This window comes from Lithobates pipiens, unplaced genomic scaffold (assembly GCF_037356315.1).
Source record: "Lithobates pipiens isolate NorthernLeopardFrog02 unplaced genomic scaffold, aLitPip1_a1.2 Scaffold_18, whole genome shotgun sequence".
NCBI lineage: Eukaryota > Metazoa > Chordata > Amphibia > Anura > Ranidae > Lithobates > Lithobates pipiens.
The window spans coordinates 308330883-308349494 of NW_027507758.1; positions in this window are offsets into that span (position 1 = coordinate 308330883).

The following is an 18612-nucleotide window of genomic DNA, read 5'->3' on the forward strand; positions in this document are numbered from 1 at the left end:
ATAAGCATCTGCTTCACAGGAGTCAAGTGGAAGGCATTCCAGTGATTCTGATTTCCAGCCTGGTCCAGAAGAAAGTGATATTCTGATATTGTTAACTTGTTGGTGGGCAAACTGTGTACCCTGTTGGATCAACCAAAACTCCTGTCACAAAGGCCAATCTTCCATCCTTCTTTAGGGTTGTGCCTTTAATGGCATGGCTGTTGAAGGGGTTTATTTGATTTAGTCACCCCTACTCTTCTGAAGACTAGGAAGGTACATTCACAGAAGATTTACCATCAAACTTGGAAATCTTATTTTGGCTGGTGTGAGGTTTGCTTTGTAAATATGTCATGGGCCATATTCTGATATTTTCTGCAGTTTTGCAACATACCATTTCTCTTTGGTTCCCTTAGCTTATTTCTCAAGCTTACCACCTAAAAGGAAAAGTTCCACCCTTCTTCATGATGGTTCATGCTACCAGGAGTGATGGTGCTTCCTGGAGTAGTTGGTATCAGGCTTCAGTAGCTTTCTAGTCTTCGGTTCATACTTTTTACAGGTTTCATCAGGCATACGTTTGGTCCTTTGCTAACATCAACTTTTGGTTGGTGGGTATTGCAGGCAGTTGTTTAGAGTTTATTGCCGTGTTACACTCCCTTCATACTTAGCACGTTGGGACTTCCCAATTGTATGGGTTATGAACATTTCCTATGTCCTGATATGTGCAATAAAGAAAGTGGAATTTTTGGTTTACCTGTAAAATACTTTTCTCAGAGTACATCACAGCATATGGGGATCCCACCCTTCTTCCTTTGATTTATGATTTGCTACAAAACTGAAGCATGGCTTAGCTGGGATGGGTTATGCTCGGGTGGGAATTTCCTATCTTTTGCCAGAGACTATTCACCTGAAGCCGACTGCATAACTCTATCGTATTGGATAAGAAGATATCCTGTGTCCTGTGATGTACTCCAAGGAAAGGATTTTAGAGGTGAGCCAAAAATGCAATTTTTTTTTCTTTTATAGTTGTGCATCCCTGTGCTTTAGACATATACAGTATCTCACAAAAGTGAGTACACCCCTCACATTTTTGTAAATATTTTATTCATATCTTTTCATGTGACAACACTGAAGAAATGACACTTTGCTACAATGTATAGTAGTTAGTATACAGCTTGTATAACAGTGTAAATTTGCTGTCCTCTCAAAATAACTGAACACATTGCCATTAACCATTTCAGACCCAGAAGATTAGGCTGCTCAATGAGCAGAGCACTTTTTAAAATTTCGCACTGTGCTCCTTTAACTAGTAATTGAGCGGTCATGCAATGTTGTACCCAAACAAAATTTGCATCCTTTTTTTTTTCTCACAAATGAAGCTTTCTTTTGATGGTATTTGATTGCCTCTGCAAATTTTTTTTTTTTGACATTATAAAAGGAAAAAAGACCGTAAATTTTGAAAAAAAAATTTATTTTCTACTTTTTGTTATAAGAAAAATTCAATAAACTCAATTTTAGTTATACATTTAGTCATACGTGTATTCAGCCACATGTCTTTGGTAAAAAAAAAAATGTCAATAAGTGTATACATATTGGTTTACGAAAAAGTTATATAGTCTACAAACTATGGTACATTTTCTGGAATTTACGCAGCTTTTAGTTTATGACTGCCTATCATTTCTTGAGGTGCTAAAATGGCAGGGCAGTCATCCACCCCCCCCCCCATGACACCATTTTGGAAAGTAGACAACCCAAGGAATTTGCTCAGAGGCTTGTTGAGCTCATTGAATATTTTATTTTTTTGTCACAAGTGATTGAAAAATGACAAAAAAAAATTACAAAGTTATCACTAAATGATATATTGCTCAAACATGCCATGGGCATATGTGGAATTACACCCCAAAATACATTCTGCTGCTTCTGCCGTGTATAAGGATACCACATGTGTTTGGGAGCCTAGCCATGTACAGGATGCCTTCAGGCTTCCTAAGGGTGTACATTTTTGATTTCACTCCTCACTACCTATCACAGTTTCAAAGGCCATAAAATGCCAAGATAGCACAACCCCCCCATGACCCCATTTTGGAGAGTAGACACCCCAAGTTATCTGCTGAGAGGCATGTTGAGTATTTTGCAGATCATACATTTTACAAAAAATACAAATACATTTGTAAACATTAAAATACATTTTTAAAAACCTTTACAGGTTACCACTTTAGATTTACAGAGGAGACTGCTAAAATGACTGCCCTCAATCTGACCTTTGCAGTGATACCTCACATGCATGGTGCAATTGCTGTTTACATATGACACCAGACCGACGCTTGCGTTCGCCTTTACGCGTAAGCAGGGGGGGGGGGGGGACATGGGTGGGTGGGTGTGTTTTTTTTTTTTTTTTTTGTAATTTTTTTGTTATCTGAGGGAATGCAAATATCCCCTATGATAGCAATAGTTAGAAACAGGTACTCTTTTTAAAAAAAAAAAAAAAATGGGGTCTTTCAGACTCTAGATCTGTCCTCTGCCCTGAAAGCATCTGACCACACCAAGATCAGTGTGATAAGATGCTTTCCCAATGGCGCTGTTTATATCTGGCGATATAGTCAGGAAATGCTTGTAGCTTCTGGTTTCTTAGGCCACAGAGATGATTGGAGCCATTCTTGGGTTCGCTGTTGGGACTGGAGAGCCTGACAAAACCATGGAAGATGGGGGGGGGGGGGGAGACGTTCCCTCCCACTGCTTGTAAAAGCAGTCTAAAGGCCAACCGCTGCCTGAAAAGAATGATATCCAAACCTGCAGGCATCATTTCGGTATAACCACTCAAATTCCAGCAACATACCAGTACGTCGCTGGTCCTTGTTGGGCATACATTGTAATGTTCTTTTTTTCATGCAACCTGTGGGCTGAATGAAAAAGAGATTGATTGGTGCGTATGCCCACCATTAGACTACTGCTCTTCATCCACCCACTTCTAATGGTGGGCATACATTCACCATTTTTTTTACATTTTTTTTAACTGCGGTGGTGGACAAATCACCTCCTACAGCGCTGGAGTCGCTGATTTACGTATCGTAGCAGCAAACGCTGTTGCTGTCAAGATGAATAAATCAGTGCTGCAGCTGAATGGCCTAAAAAATATGGGGAGCAATCCGCTCCTAATGTTAGGAGCAAATCGCTCCTCCACCCTTCCTCGATGCTTCGGCTTATACACTTATTTATTTATTTTACTGTGGTGGTGAAATCACCTCCAACAGTGCTGGAGTCACGACTTTATGTATCGTGGGAGCAAATGCTGTTGCTGTCGAGATAATTAAACCAGTGCTGCAGCTGAATGGCATACCTGCTAAGCAAATGATGGTTAATAATAAAACAAAGTAACAATACAGTATAACAGTAATGCATACCATACCTGCAAAGCAAATATAGTAAAAATAAAACCGAGAACAATAGATATAGAACAATAGTGAGGGGACAGTAGAGAGAAAACAATAGAGAGAAGAAAAATAAAACCACAACTATTTTTGGCTTTTTTATTTTATTTTTTCCTATTTTCTAAAAACTGTAACCCTGAATGTTGTAGATTGGGGTCTCTCAAAAGGTAATGGCCATCACATCTTTCAAAACCCTGTGTTTAGTGTGCCCTAGGACGGTGTAGTGCTGTACCCTACGCTAATACTCTACTAGTGTGTGTGGTAGCATTTGAAACAGTCACCGATGCAGAGACCAGGTTGGTCAGGACAATAAAAGCTGGTGTCACACCTAAATCTGCGTTTTCTGCAGACACAACCTCATCATTGGGGTGTTCTTTGGGTAAGGATACCAGGGAGGACATACGGAAAATGCCTCTCATGCAGCTGGCTCACTGGATGTGCGTTGGGAAGGTGGGCCATAGTACCGTCTGGAAACAAAAGGGCTGTGACGATCTCTTCCTGGAATTTGAGGATGGAACCAGTCCGTCCTGAAGCTTTGTATAGCACAAGAGTTCAGCAGAGCCAATTGAAATAAGTATACAGACACTTTTTTGTACCAGCATCTGGCCTTACGGGCAATTGGGTACAGCGCCAACAACTGGTTGTTGAGGTTCACCCCTCCCATATTAAGGTTGTATTCGTGGAGAAATTTAGACTGTCGTATCTGCGTGAAGGGAGGACAGAATGAAAACATTCCGTGAATCCCTCCACTTCACTGCTAACAAATTATTACAATTAAAGCAGACTCCCCCCCCCCCCCCCCGTATAAGTTGGGATTCTGCAAGCCGTTGGGGGTAGCCCTGGCGATTAGATTGCGCAGTGCCACATGTGCCAATTCCATAATCAAAAAGGTGACTAAGCAGTGGCTCGCTTGTGTAATAATTGTCCACGTACAAGTGGTACCCCTTTCTGAATAAGGGTGTCACCAAGTCCCACACAATCTTACCAGTGCTCCCTATGTAATCTGGGCAGTTCTCCGCATCTACGTGACTCTTTTCCCTCGTAAACCATAAAACTATGTATAGCCTGTTGCCCTGTCACAGAGCTACAGCTTGACCCCATATCTGGCAGGCTTGCTGGGAAGATACTGTTTAATAGACAAGCGGCCAAAAACCTTAATCAGGCACTCAACGCAGACAACTTGATCGGGAGTAAACAAGGCTGAAAATTGTTGATTGAAGTGGTTTACAAGGGGCCAAATGTTGTAGAGCCGATTAAATCCAGGGTCACCCCGAGGATGACAGAGTTCATTGTCATTGAAGTGCATGAACCCCAAGATCTGCTCGTAGTGTGTCCTGGTCATGGAGGCAGAGAACACGGGCATATGGTGAATTGGGTCAGTGGACCAATATGACCGCAACTCGCTTTTTTTTTTAACTTTGCCCATGAGGAGGGATAGGCCCAGGAAGATCTTAAATTCAGAAACCGTAATAGGTTTCCAATCTCTGGCAAGGGCCAACTGGGGATTAGCGGCGATGAATTGACCAGCATACAAATTGCTTTGGACCACAACAGATATATATATATATATAGCTAATCCTTTTCACTCTCATCTGTCACGCTCAGAAATGTGTAGGCTTCTTCACTAGTGTACCTTCATTTGGACATTTTGGCCTAAACATTTACTGGTACCCTAGTGCAACTCACAGGAAAAAAGAGCACCTGACTGTCAGCGACTGCTTCAATTTCTACCAAACAAAACTGTTGGCGTTCATAGGGATCAGGCCTGACTCTGCAAATACTGTAGTTATGTTGTTATGATACTGCACTTGGGTGGTCTGGAGGGAGGGGCTAAACACAGGTGCTAGCAGGTATCTTGGCTGATCCCGCTAATGCTGCATTTTTGGGAACCCTAAACTGTTGGGGATGCTAATATAGTTCTGATCAGATCAAAGTTATCAATCTGTATAGACACTATACTACTGAGGAAGGCGTATCGTGCGTGGGTGTTAGCGCTACTGGCACTAATCTGATGCTTTTATTAAGTAAAATATGGCGGGTGCCCTGACACTAAAAAACGAACTAACCAGCATCACCCGTGACACTACTCGGTGATCAGCAGTGTTTAAACCTTTATTGGGGGGGAGGGTCCCTAGACTTATCCGGCAGGAGAGAGGCACCCCTCCTCGCTTACCGGAGCCACTGCCAATGGCTCCGGTAAGCGAGGAGGGGTGCCTCTCTCCTGCTGCCGATAACTGATCTTGCGGCAAATCCGCTGCTGAGACTACCGTTATCGTAAACACGACCAGCTCCTGGAGAGATGGATACCTCGGTTGTGGCAGCAGCTGCTGCCGTTACAGAGATATCCATCTTCAAAGTGCTGATGTATATGTACAGGAGCAGGTCGGAAAGTAGTTAAGGCTGGAGGGCAGACGTGACGTTTGACATCGGTCCGGTCCTCCAAGGGCATAGTCAAGTGGGGGCCATCTTGCCCTCACTGGACTTCCTCCCCACCAATCCAGGCAGATGATCGTTTTTGCTGCTCCCCACATCTCCGGTAAACGGGGAAAAATGACTGGGATGTGGCGTGCACCTCTCTCGCTGCCCATAAAAGAGATGCCGTGGTGAATCTGCCTCTGGTACCACTTATCTGAAAGAGGATTGCCCGCTGTATCAAGATATACCGGGGTTATGGCAGCTATCTGCTGCCATAAACTCACGATATCACATCAAAAGTACCGACAAAATATATTTTATATAATGCACATCAAGATAAAAAGCCTGGCCAAAGATCCAAACCCTCCGGTATACATAATAACCATAGGCAAAAGCTAATAATTGAACTATAACACAGAATAGGGTTGAGGGTCTGATATGTGCTGGGGGTGTTTTGTGAGGGGAGAGTGCAAGAAGGTGGGGGTTAGATATGTTGTGCTGGGGGGCGCTGATAGAGCACTGAAGAGCTGCCTTTTTTTTAGTAGCACTTTATTGCATCCTTTGAAGAAAAATGTAAAAACACAGTGCCTCATAAATATCGCACACCCTCACCCTAGGTGCACCACAGCTCAGTTCGTCAAAAAGCAGTACAAACATAAATAGGATGCTGTGTCCATCAATGAACTTCCAAGAAAAGGTTTTTACGGTGAGTACAAAAATCCTATTTTCTGTTTTCGTTTATTGACAGAGGCAGCACCTTTAATCTTGACCTTAGGGATGTCCCCAAGCAGTGTCAAAAATGAGGGGTGGGAACAGAAAGAAAATAAATTCCACCCATAACAAAAAAACTCCTCAACAGAGGAGTTGCAACTTTAAACGGCTGCCTGCAAAACCTTGCGGCCGAAGCATGGATCCGCAGATGCGCTCACATCAACCTTGTAAAATTTATTGCAAGTGTGAACAGATGACCAGGTCGCCGCCTTACACATTTGGGAAATGGACGCTTGATGTCGGAAAGCCCAGGTAGAATGTGCCATGACAGGAAAGGGGGGCGCCTGCCCCCTTATCGCATAAGCCTGAACCACAATCTGTCTGATCCACCTAGAAACGGTGGCTGACGAGACCGACAGGCCCTTCTTTGGACCAGCCACCAATACGAACAGGGAGTCTGACCTCCAAAAAGGAGCTGTAGCAGACAGATACACCCACAGAGTCCGAATGCAAAGCAACCTCTTTGGGTTTTGACGGCCGAGGACATAAAGACGGAAGCACAATGTCCTCATTTAGATGAAAGGCCGAAACAAACTTTGGAAGAAACATGGGGAGGAGGGAAAGGGACAGGGAGAGAAGAAAGGGAGATAGAGACCCCCTAGTCGACCTCCCAGGGAATGCCCAGCTGCTCCATCCTGCCGAGACAGGTGGTACCATACTTACCCCTCCTGCAGGGACTGCTGGACACATTCCATGTACAGACCCATCACCCGAGCAGTACATGGTGGCTGTCGGCCATGGCACACAATAGCCCGGGTCATATGTGTGCCCCAGATCATATAGCTCACCGGCCACCCTTGGACCAAACGGGGCATGTCATGGCCGACCCAGGGCGTATCTAAGGTCTGCACGCGCTCAATGGCCAGGCTGGGGAGACTACCAGGATCTGTTATCCAGCCTGTCACCCAGCCCGGCTGTTGATTGTAGATCACAGGAATAGAAAAAAAATCCAAGGACCATTGGGCCCTACAGGGAGCCAGGTCCTTCTATCCTAGACAGAAAAAAAAATGAGCTTCTGGAAGCAGAGTGAGGCGTTATACCCAGTAGTTTTGGGTTGCAATAGCGGAAACGGAGCCTAAAAGCCAGCTTCTTAGTCACAAATTTCCCCCTCTTCTCACAGTGCTGAAGACCCTCTGACATGACACCTGCAGCAGGGAAGTCTAGTACCTCCAGGTCATATTGAGCCACCTCCAGACAGTGGTACATCCTTGATATCCAGTAGTCCATTGGAATATTCGCTTGCAATCATTTTAGTTTCAGCCTTGCCAAAAATATTTCCTGTGTATGTCCCACATTAACAAACAGGAGAGGGCTGATTTTGCCAGCTGGTACACTATGTAAGCAGTCCCTATGGCAAGCTGGGGGGTGGTTTCTTCTGCAGCAGCAAAAACTTAGCATGGAAAGGTTGTTACAGTGATGGCAAGGTGGGTGTTGGCGAGTGCTGCTTTGAGTTTCAAGTCTTATTAGGGCAGCAAGTTACCATCGTACAATTGCCCTTTCCTCTCATCCTTAGATGAAGACTCAAACAAAATAGCCAACAAGGACTGAGATGAGTTTCCCAACAAATGTGGGGGCCCTCCAAGGTCCAATTGTGTCCCCCTTCCCAGCTGCCATTATTTTTACCCAATTTGCATTGCCATCACTGTTTGTTTCCTTGATTGGGTCAGAGACAGACTTGCAAGAAACAAATACAAAAATAACTTAAAGTAAATGAATGTGCCGCCATGTGGATTGCCTGTCCTGTTTTTTTTTGGGTCCGATTTGGGAAAGGGTAGGCAGTCGATGGTCATATAAAATTCTACACTTAATTTTTGCTGCTGTCAATCTACCCTTTTGCTTTGCCTGGCTCAAGGGCTTAATCCTTCCATTTTCAAGTGTTGCTTCAAAACTACTTAAAACGTTTCTTTTCACATTAAAATTACACAGACTTGGGTTTGACTGCTGTATTTAACCTTTTCTCTGCTGGAGCTGTTTTTATTTTTATTTTTTAGGCCCGAGGATCAGTTAAAACCTCCAAAAATTATATACTCGTATTTTCTAAATGCAGACACCCTGGAGAATATCAATTTTTCTGGAAAAAACACAGTAAAAGTTTTTTTATGGCTCACACTATATTACCCAATTTTTTTGAAATATAAAAGATGAGGGTGCATCAAGTAAATATATAGCCAACACGTCAAGATTTAGAATTGCGCATGCCTGCAAAACAATGACCTTCCGTAACCTATATATTTTTTTTTATAGGTAATGCTTTAGAAGCATCATCTCTTTAGGGCTACTACTGTGTCCCCCTGATGTACATCAGGAGGACACAGAGCCATAGTACTTACTATGTGGGTTATAGGTCCACTGATAGGTAATGGACACTAGCACGCCCTAAGGCAAGAGGTGTACTCCCTATATAACCCCTCCCACTACTGGGAGTCTTCAGTTTTGTAGCCAAGCAATACAAGTGTATACCAAGAAGGGAGGGACCTCTGTGTCCCCTGATGTACATCAAAGAAAAAGATTTTGCAGGTAAGCTGTTTTAAAAATCCTGTTTTCTTTTCATACATCAGGGGACACAGAGCCATAGTAGTTACTATGTGGGATGTCCCATAGCAATGGCAACTGAAGGGAGGGAGACACAACAAAAAAGTAGGGCAAAAAGGAGGCCAGAGGACTCATACTACAGCCTGCAGTACACTGCGCCCAAAGGCAATATCCTCATGACCTTTTAACATCGAATTGATAAAATCTGGTAAATGTATGAACTGAAGACCAAGTTGCGGTCTTACAGATCTGAGCCATAGAGGCCTGATGATGCACCACCCAAGAGGCACTAATCCCCCTGGTTGAGTGTGCTTTAACGTGAAAAGGAGGAATTTTCTTTAAGCTGTAAGCTTGAACAATCACTTGACAAATCCATTTGGAAGATTTTGATGCTGCCTGTCCCCTTTTTTTGGACCTTCTGGCAGTACAAACAAAACATATGTTTTGCGAACCTGAGCGGTCGCCTTTAAATAGACTCTGATCACTCTTACTACATCAAGAGAATGTAGTGCCTTCTCTTCCCTAGATTGAGGCTCCGGGAAGAAAGAAGGAAGAATAATATCTTGGTGTAAATGAAAACCTATCACCACTTTTGGTTGGAATTCAGAATGAGGATGCAAAACCACCTTATCCTTAAGTATGATCAAATATGGCTCTTTACAAGACAGACCCACTAGTTCCGATACTCTTCTAGCAGAAGAAATGGCAACCAAAAAAGATGATCTTTCTTGTCAATTTCCCGTAAAGGCTCAAAAGGCTGATTCTGCAAAGCCGATAAGACCAAATTTAAATCCCAAGGATTTAGAGGTGCCTTGGTAGGGGAATTAATCTGTGTTACCCCCCTGAATAAAGCTACGCACCAGAGAGTGGGAAGCAAGAAGCCGTTGAAAAAAACACAGACAAGGCTGAGATCTGGCCCTTGATAGTACTCGAGGCCAGCTTCATTTCTAATCCCATTTGCAGGAAATCAAGGATCCTAGCTATGTCATACTTCCTGGGGTGCCAACCCCTGGATCCACACCAAGAAACATATGCCTTCCAGACTCTATAGTAAATGATTCTGGAAGCCGGCTTCCTGGCATTAACCAAAGTAGACACTACTGAAGGAGATAACCCATGATCCTTTAGAATATGGGTTTCAATAGCCAAACCGTTTAATTTAGCGTCTGTAAGGTAGGATGGAATACCAGACCTTGTGCGAGAAGGTCTGGCCAAGGGACTCCTACCACCATCTTTATGATCTCGGGAAAACCAAGATCTTCTGGGTCACGCTGGGGCCACCAGAATCACCTCCTTTTGTTCCTGCTTGATCCTGCGGAGAAGATGCGGAAGTGGCAGAACTGGAGTAAACGCATAGATCAGTGAAAACTGATCCCATGGGAAGACTAATGCATCTGTCCCGCATGCTAGTGGAACCCTCGTTCTCGGCACAAAGTTGTCGACTTTGTTGTTTAATCTGGACGCAAACAGGTCCACGTCCGGAATACCCCATTTCTGACATATCACTAGGAAGATGGGGTGAAGAGACCATTCCCCTGGAAATAATTGTTGGCGTCTCAAGTAGTCTGCCTGCCAATTTTCTATTCCTAGAATGAAAATTGCAGATAGGCAAGGATTGTTGTGTTCTTCCCAAGCTAGAACATGATTCGCCTCTTTTTGGGCTGCACAACTTCTCATGCCCCCCTGGTGATTGATGTAAGCCACAGCCGTGGCAGTGTCGGATTGAATCCTGACAGGACAATCCCGTAGTCTGACCGTCCAAGATTCCAGACGTACTGCCTGAATCTCCACAATATTGATAGGCAAGGTCCTCTCTAACTTGGACCATCTCCCCTGGAATCTTCTTCCAGGACTGCTCCCCAGCCTAGAAGGCTGGCATCTGTTGTCACCACTTTCCAGGATACTGTCAGAAACGATTTCCCCTTTTGGAGGTTGCTGGATATCAACCACCAATGTAGGCCCTGACTTACGTTGGGGGAAAAGCGTATTGGAAAATCCAAAGCCTGAATCTTTTTCTTCCAGACCAACAGGATGGTGTTTTGTAGCAGTCTTGAGTGAAACTGTACGTAAGGGACGGCCTTGAAGGAGGCCACCATTTTTCCCAACAATCTCATGCACAGCCGAATGGAATGATTTTTCTTTGTTTTGATAAGTATCTATGACCAGCCCAGAGTACTGTAATCTCCTTGATGGTTTTAAGGAGGATTTTTCTAGGTTGAGTATCCAACCCAAGATTCCAGGTAGTTTACACTTGTGATCAGACTCTGGTTTAGACCTGAGACTGAATGATCTATTAAAAGTAGATTGTCTAAGTAGGCTAGGACCGTTATGCCTTGAGCCCTTAAAGGGGTTGTAAAGGTAAATGTTTTTTCACCTTAATGCATTCTATGCATTAAGGTGAAAAAACATCTGACAGTGCCTGCGCCCCCAGCCCCCCCCCCCCCCCCCCCCCCCGTTTTACTTACCTCACCCCTCAAAAATCCCGCGCTCATCCCCCGACGTCCTTTCCACCGTTCAGCCTGGCCGCTGATTGGCTGGAGTGGATGGATGGAAAGCAGCGCAGCCATTGGCTCGCGCTGCTGTCAATCACATCCACTGACGCGGAGCGCCAGGGGGCGGGGCCGTGTGATACAGCGAGCGGCTATATCACGGGAGCGCGCCCGCAGATGCTTCTCACCATGCGAGGGAGCTCGCATGAACGTGAGAAGCATCTGCGGGAGGAAGCAGAGACAGCCGCCGAGGGACCCCAGAAGAGCAGGTTCGGGGCCACTCTGTGCAAAACGTGCTGCACAGTGGAGGTAAGTATAACATGTTTGTTATTTTAAATAAAATAAAAAATTCACTTTACAATCCCTTTTAATCTGACTAAAGGGGGTGCCAGAATGTTTGAGAACACCTGTGGTGCTGTGGCTAGACCGAATGACAGGGCCACAAACTGAAAATTATGATTTTCTATTTTGAAGAGCAGAAATTTCTGGTGAGCGGGAAATATTGGCACGTGCAGATATACATCTTTGATATCGATTGAAGCCCAAAACTCCCCTCCTTGCAGGATGGAAACAACTGAAAGGATTGCATATTTAAGTGCCAATTCAGATCTTTGAGATCTAGAATGGGTCTTAGCTCTCCGTTTTGGAACCGTGAAAAGGTTTGAATAAAAACCTGTGCCCTGTTCCTCTAAGGAAACCTCTGATATCACCAACTGGGATAATAGATGATCCAGAGCTAGAAAGAGAGACTTTTTTTCTCTGGATCCCTGGGAACATTTGATCTTAGAAATGAGGAGATGGAAATTCTAGGAACTCTAGTTTGTAACCTAGAGAAACTGAAGAAGCCACCCATCTGTCTTGACGTTTTTCCTGCCAGATCTTTGAAAATTGCAGGAGCCTTCCCCCAACCCGAGTGGGGACGCCACTTCATAAGGAGGCTTTAGCATTCTGCTTTGTGGGCTTTCTTCCCCAACATCTCTTTTGACCCTGGTTTTGCCCTTGAACCTGACGGTTGAGGCCATCAAGACTGCTTAGAGGCTGATGCCCCTGACACAGGTGAGGAAGCACGTTTAAAGGAGAAATGTTTGAACTTCACGGACACGTGAGACTCTTGTTCACTGAGGCAATTGCAGCATCAATTACTGGAACCCCCCCGCCCCCCCCCCCCCCCATTTCTTATAGAAATCCTCTTCCATAGGATAAAGTGTGTAGAATTTCTTAGGAGGATAATATTGCTTATCTGGATGTTCCCATTCAGAATACATAAGCTTTTTTAACCATGAATGAATAGGAAAAGCATCCCCAGATGGGGGGAGGTTTTAATGATCCGAAACCAGCGGTGGGTTCATCAAAAACCTGCGCTGCAGACACCAAAAAGGTTGAACGAACCAATTTAGTAAGAGAGTGCACAAGCAACCTGTCTTGTGATGCTACTCCCTCTATATTGGGATCCTCAGAAGAGGATATATTAGTATCTTCCAAATCTCTTGGAAGATCTTCCTGTTCCCCTGCCCCTTGCACCTCAATAAGAGGGTCCTGAGTACTGGATGGGGATCTACTATTCTTGGACCCACTATGGAGAGATATCATAGCATCAATCTTCTTTTCCAAATTACAAATGGTAGAAGAGAAAACCTGGGTGATTATATACAGACACTGAAGTGTGTAGTGCAGCTGCAACAACAGTCTCCCCTGACCGGCCGGCCGCATCACTCTCAGAGGAGGATGACATTCTTTTGGAAATTGACTTATTTTGTTGTGAAACCATTGACCGTTTAGAACCCTTAGAAGAGTTCCTGGTCCCTCTTCCACTCATAGCCTGAAGCACAAAAGCAGAGGCGCTACCAAACAGAATCTACACTGCTAGGTTATAGTCCAGCGCTATAAGCTGCTATTAATACCTAGCCTGGTAAAGTAATAATGTGTCAAAGGGAATGCCTGTGTCACCAAACCTGAAGTAGGCCACCTCCTGCTCATGTTTCCTTCCACAGCCAGCAGCAGCTACACACACAGTGCTTTAAAAACTTCCTCCACGTGTGACCGGCGTCTGATGCCGTTAGCCCCACCCCCTGCACTAATTACGCCCCCCCATCTTTCAAAAGAAAGTGTTTTCCCACGCGAGCGGTGGACTTGCGGCGACTTGCAAACAGCTGATATGGCGGCGGGGGTAAAAAGCACCGCTGGGCGGTTTGTGTTTTTTTTTAAAGGAATGCTTTTGACATATAGGTTCCCCCGAAAGGGGTTAATTTCAAAATTAGGGGTGCAGGAGGAGAACCAGTCCCCCCTTTTCTTACCGGAGGATCTGCTTGTGGCTGGAGAGGAGGAAATGAAGGCTTCTGACACAGCGCTGTTTACAGCATCAGGTGGTGAGTGCGCAATACAGCCCCCAGTACTGACGCATAGGCATGACAACATTATAACTTAAAAGGAGAAATTCATAAGAAAATCTCCACTTGCCTTTCCTCACCGCAGGGTTATCTGAGATAAACCCAATCTTCACCCTTCACGGTGGGCTCTGAAACCTTCAGGAACAGAGGAACCTAGAGGTTACCCACAATCCTGGACCTGCAACAGCACCCTGCCAATAAAACTTTATGGCCTTACTACCAAAAAGTACTGGATCCCAGGGTCCAGCTCTCTAAAAAGAGAAGCATTCGCAAAATGTGAGTTGAACTACGTTTTTAGAGAATAAAAGGTTATTGATTTATCAGTAAACCTGCGCAATGAGGCCACTTTGTTTTATGTTTTCTATGGTTTTTGGGAGGATTGTTGGTCTGGAGATTTAAGCAGTTCCTGGGAAGTGAAGTGCCCACTAAGCAGAAATAGGAATCCTCTTTCCCCATTGGATGACTCCCATTGAGATGATTGCGTTCCTGTAGACGAAGGGAAATCAGCATAGAAAACTGCCTCCCCCTTGGTGATTTACTACATGCGTTTTTATCTTCAGACTTATGGTAAGAGTCAGTGATTTTGGGTGTTGGTGACGGTTCCCCTCTTCTTCTGCGTATGAAATGGATCATGACTATTCCTTCTTCTGCGTATGGATGTGATTACCATATCTGAGGATATCGCATTTGAAGCCACCCATTATATTTGTTTATGAACTTTTTTTTTTAATCAGAAAAAGGTTTTATTAGAGAAACATAATGGTACAAGACATCCATACAATGGCCTCACATAATGAGAACAAACACAATATGAAATCAGAGTAACAAACATAATCTTCCCAGAACCAGCATATCAAGGAGGTGCAGTAAATAAGAATAAGGGAGACTGGATAATAGACAGGATGTCAGCAAATCTGTCCTCAGCATAAGAAGCAAGAGGGAAAAAGGAGAACACTATTGTGCAGTTACAGTATTCAAATTTTACATTTTCTTAGTCAATAGGAACAAAAAAAAATATATAAAAAAAATAAAAAAAGAAGTAACAGAAAAAGAAAGCAGAATAAACTAGGGGGAGGGGGAGATAGTCAGAGATCCCTGAGCCACGGAACATATAGAGCCAGTACCGTACGCAATACCCACAGTTATTGGCATTCAAAAGCATTCTTCAACAATTGTATACATCCAAACCAAACAGGTAAAACAGGACCCATGGGAAATATCAAGGACAGATCAGCCCTGCAGTAACCTATTCTGGATCAACTGGTGCGGTGCCAGACCTGGGACGTCCAGCCAGTCCTGGCACATATTATAAAACTTTTGGGGGGTATTTCTATGTTGGTATGCCAGCTTTTCACGTATCAACATCCCGTTAACCCGATCAATCCACTGTTGCCTGCTGGGTACCCTGGGCGTGATCCACATCTGGGCTATCAGTTTACGAGCCATATAAAGCAGCTTAAGAATCGCCGTGCAAACGGCCGGGGTAAGGGACTCCTCGTCCAGGGCCCCCAGCAGGCATATCACTGTTTATGAACTTTTAATAATTTCATATATTATGTTTGTTTTGGATAGAGCGCTATATCATTATTTATATATTCGCAAAAAAATACCTTGTTTCTTCGGACACGAGGCCCAGGTACCATTCCCCCCCCCCCCCCATTCCCTGTGGGGAATGCTGCATGGGCTGCTGAGCCGTGTGTTTGCCATAGATGGACTCCCCAGGTGGGGGGCTCTCACCTGGGGTGGGGACTGCGTTAGGTAGCTGTGCCCTGGATGGCTGTAGGGCGTGTCTGCTGATCACTGTTTGCCGCCATTTCCTCTGCCTGTTTCCATTGTCCCTCATTGCATACAGTGTTCAGCGGACATTTTTGGTGTGACCAGGGAGCAGCATGGTCTGACTCCATTTTACTGTAGTCCGGCGGTCATTTTCCCTGTGTTTATGTCCTTTATACTGGATGCTTGGTGGCCATTTTGTTGAAGCCTGAACACATTTTTATGTTCAGCGCTGTACAGTGGGGCTCAACACAGTGCGGTTTTCTCTCACAAGCATCTGGGAGCTGACACAGGCACGCCTAGCTGGACAGCGCAGAACTTGGCCAGGGTGGTGAGTCCTGTGGTGGGGGCCCCTCAGCCTGCAGCAGTTAGGACAGTGATGGTCCCACCCTCCTAAGTCCCCAACAGGTGGCAGACAGGGTAGGATCAGCATGGCTTCAGAAACTGGTGTTTCTTCCCCCGAAATCCAGGCAATTGCAACCGGTTTGCCTGCAGACAGTGCAGTGCCTCTGGACGCTTTGTCGGCGGCCCTTAATATGTTGCCAAGATGGAGGTCGGCGCATGTGGTGGTAAAAAAGAAAATGGGCCCTGCCCCCCCATCCTCCGGGGAGCTCTGATGCAGACTCCGGCCCCGCTGAGGCTGGTGACCCCTGCTCTGTCGTTTCAGATGACACGAACCAGGACCGATCGGACAGTGAGAGTCACCGTCCGGCTCCGTGCACGATAAAGTGCTTGTTGGAGCACTTATCACGGCTGTGCGGGATACCCTGAAAATTCAGGAGACAGCAGATCCCTCTGCTGATGTAGTGGTCCCTTTTGGGTCTCGTAAGCCAGCCCGTACACCTAAGGCATTTCCGTATCTGACTTATTTTAATAAGTTCATGTACAAGGAATGGGGGTCAACCACAATGGACCTTTTCGGTCGCTAAATATGGCAGTGCCCCTTTTGAGGAGAGCCTTCTCAAAAAATGGTCGGCTCCTCCGGCCGTGGACCCCCCAGTATCCAGGTTAAACAAAGTAACCACGATCCCGGTAGAGGGGACTCCTGCCTTTAAAGACCCCACGGACAGGGAGGCAGAGGCTGTGGCTCATTCCTTGTTTACGGAAGTGGGGTCAGCAATGTGACCAGTACTGGCATCCACACTTGTGTCGCAGACACTTAATGAGTGGGCAAAACATTTGCACCGCGAATTGGGGGAGCAACAGGCTTCTCCTGTCTGCGTGGAACTAGCAGACCAGTTAGTGTTAGGCCTTAAGTATGTTTGTGACACAGCCTCTGTTATCCAGGGCTTCAGTGTCGTCAGTGGTGCTGAGGCGCCTGATTTGGTTAAAATGCTGGTTGGCTGACCAGACATCTAAAAAAGCCCTGATGGATTTACCCTTCCTTGGCAAGCAGCTCTTTAGAGCCTCGTTGGATGACATTATTAAAAATGCCACATGTGGTAAGGGTACCCTACTCCCATAGACCAGGAAGGCTAAGGAGCCACGCTGTAGGCAAGGGCCCTCATTTTCCGGTCATAAACGGCTTTTTCGTCTGTCCGGGGCTTTGGCGAAACGTCCCCAGCCCGTCAGGACGACCCCTGAAGGACAAAATGTCCCTGGAACCGCAAGCCTGTGAGTAAAAGTGCTAACGCATGAAGGTTTTCAGCCCGGTGAGTCTCTCGGCTGTCCAACCAATGGGTCTGCGATCTGATTTCCTCTGGCTACAAGATAGAGTTCCTCTCTTGGCCACCAAATAGATTTTTCCCCTCCAGCATACCCGTACTCGCAGCAAGCCGGGAGGCCCCAATGGGGACGGTAAAGGACCTGCTGAGTCGCAGGGTGATAGTACCTGTTCCAGAGCAGGAAAGATTCCAGGGGTTCTACTCCAATCTGTTTGTAGTCCTCAAAAAAGGGGTAGTCCAATCTTGGACCTAAAAGCCCTCAATTACTTTGTAAAAGTACAGATGTTCAGAACGGAATCGGTCCGCTCAGTAGTCACTGCACTCCATCAAGGGGACTCCCTAGCATCTTTGGACATCCAGGATGCGTACCTGCACATACCCATATGCCTTTAGCCTCAGAAGTTTTTGCGATTTGCAGTTGGGGAAGCCCAATACAGTTTGTGGCGCTCCCTTTTGGCTTGGATCAGCCCCCCCGATTCTTTACCAAGGTATTGGCTCTTGTTTTGGTGTTGCTGCGACAACGTGGGATCGCGATCCTAGACGATTTCCTCCTGAGAGCATCTTCAGCCTCAGAATTAGAGGAGGATGTGGCGATCACAACGCAGACCCTGCAGGAATTTGGGTGGCTGTTGAACCTAAAAAAGTCGGTGATCATACCGACTCAGCGTTTGGAGTGCCTAGGCTTACTGCTAGACTCCATGGAAGCAAGTGTTTCTCCCTTCAGACAAGCTGCAGACTCTGAGCCACGGTAAACCTGTTGATGAACCGCAGGTGGTCGTCGCTACACTTTTGGTAGAATCCTTCTAGGCAGTACCGTATGCCCAGTTTCACACCAGTCTTGCAGAAGGAGATCCTGAAGAAATGGCACAAATCTCTGTAATCTCTGGATTGGCAGATTCAGGTGAGCCAGTTAGTCAGGGATTCCCTGCTCTGGTGGCTGAGGTCCCCGGCACTTCGGTCCGGGAAGTCATTCCTACCTCTGAATTGGACAGTGATCACAACGGACGCCAGCCTAACCAGCTGGGGTGGAGTAATGGGAGTTCAGTCGACCCAGGGCCTCTGGTCGGAGGAGGAATCCAAGTTGCGATCAATGTGCTCGAGCTGCAAGCGCTCAGGCTATGCCTCTCCACATGGTCGATAAGACTTTGAGCGTCTGATCAGGATCCAGGACAAGAGA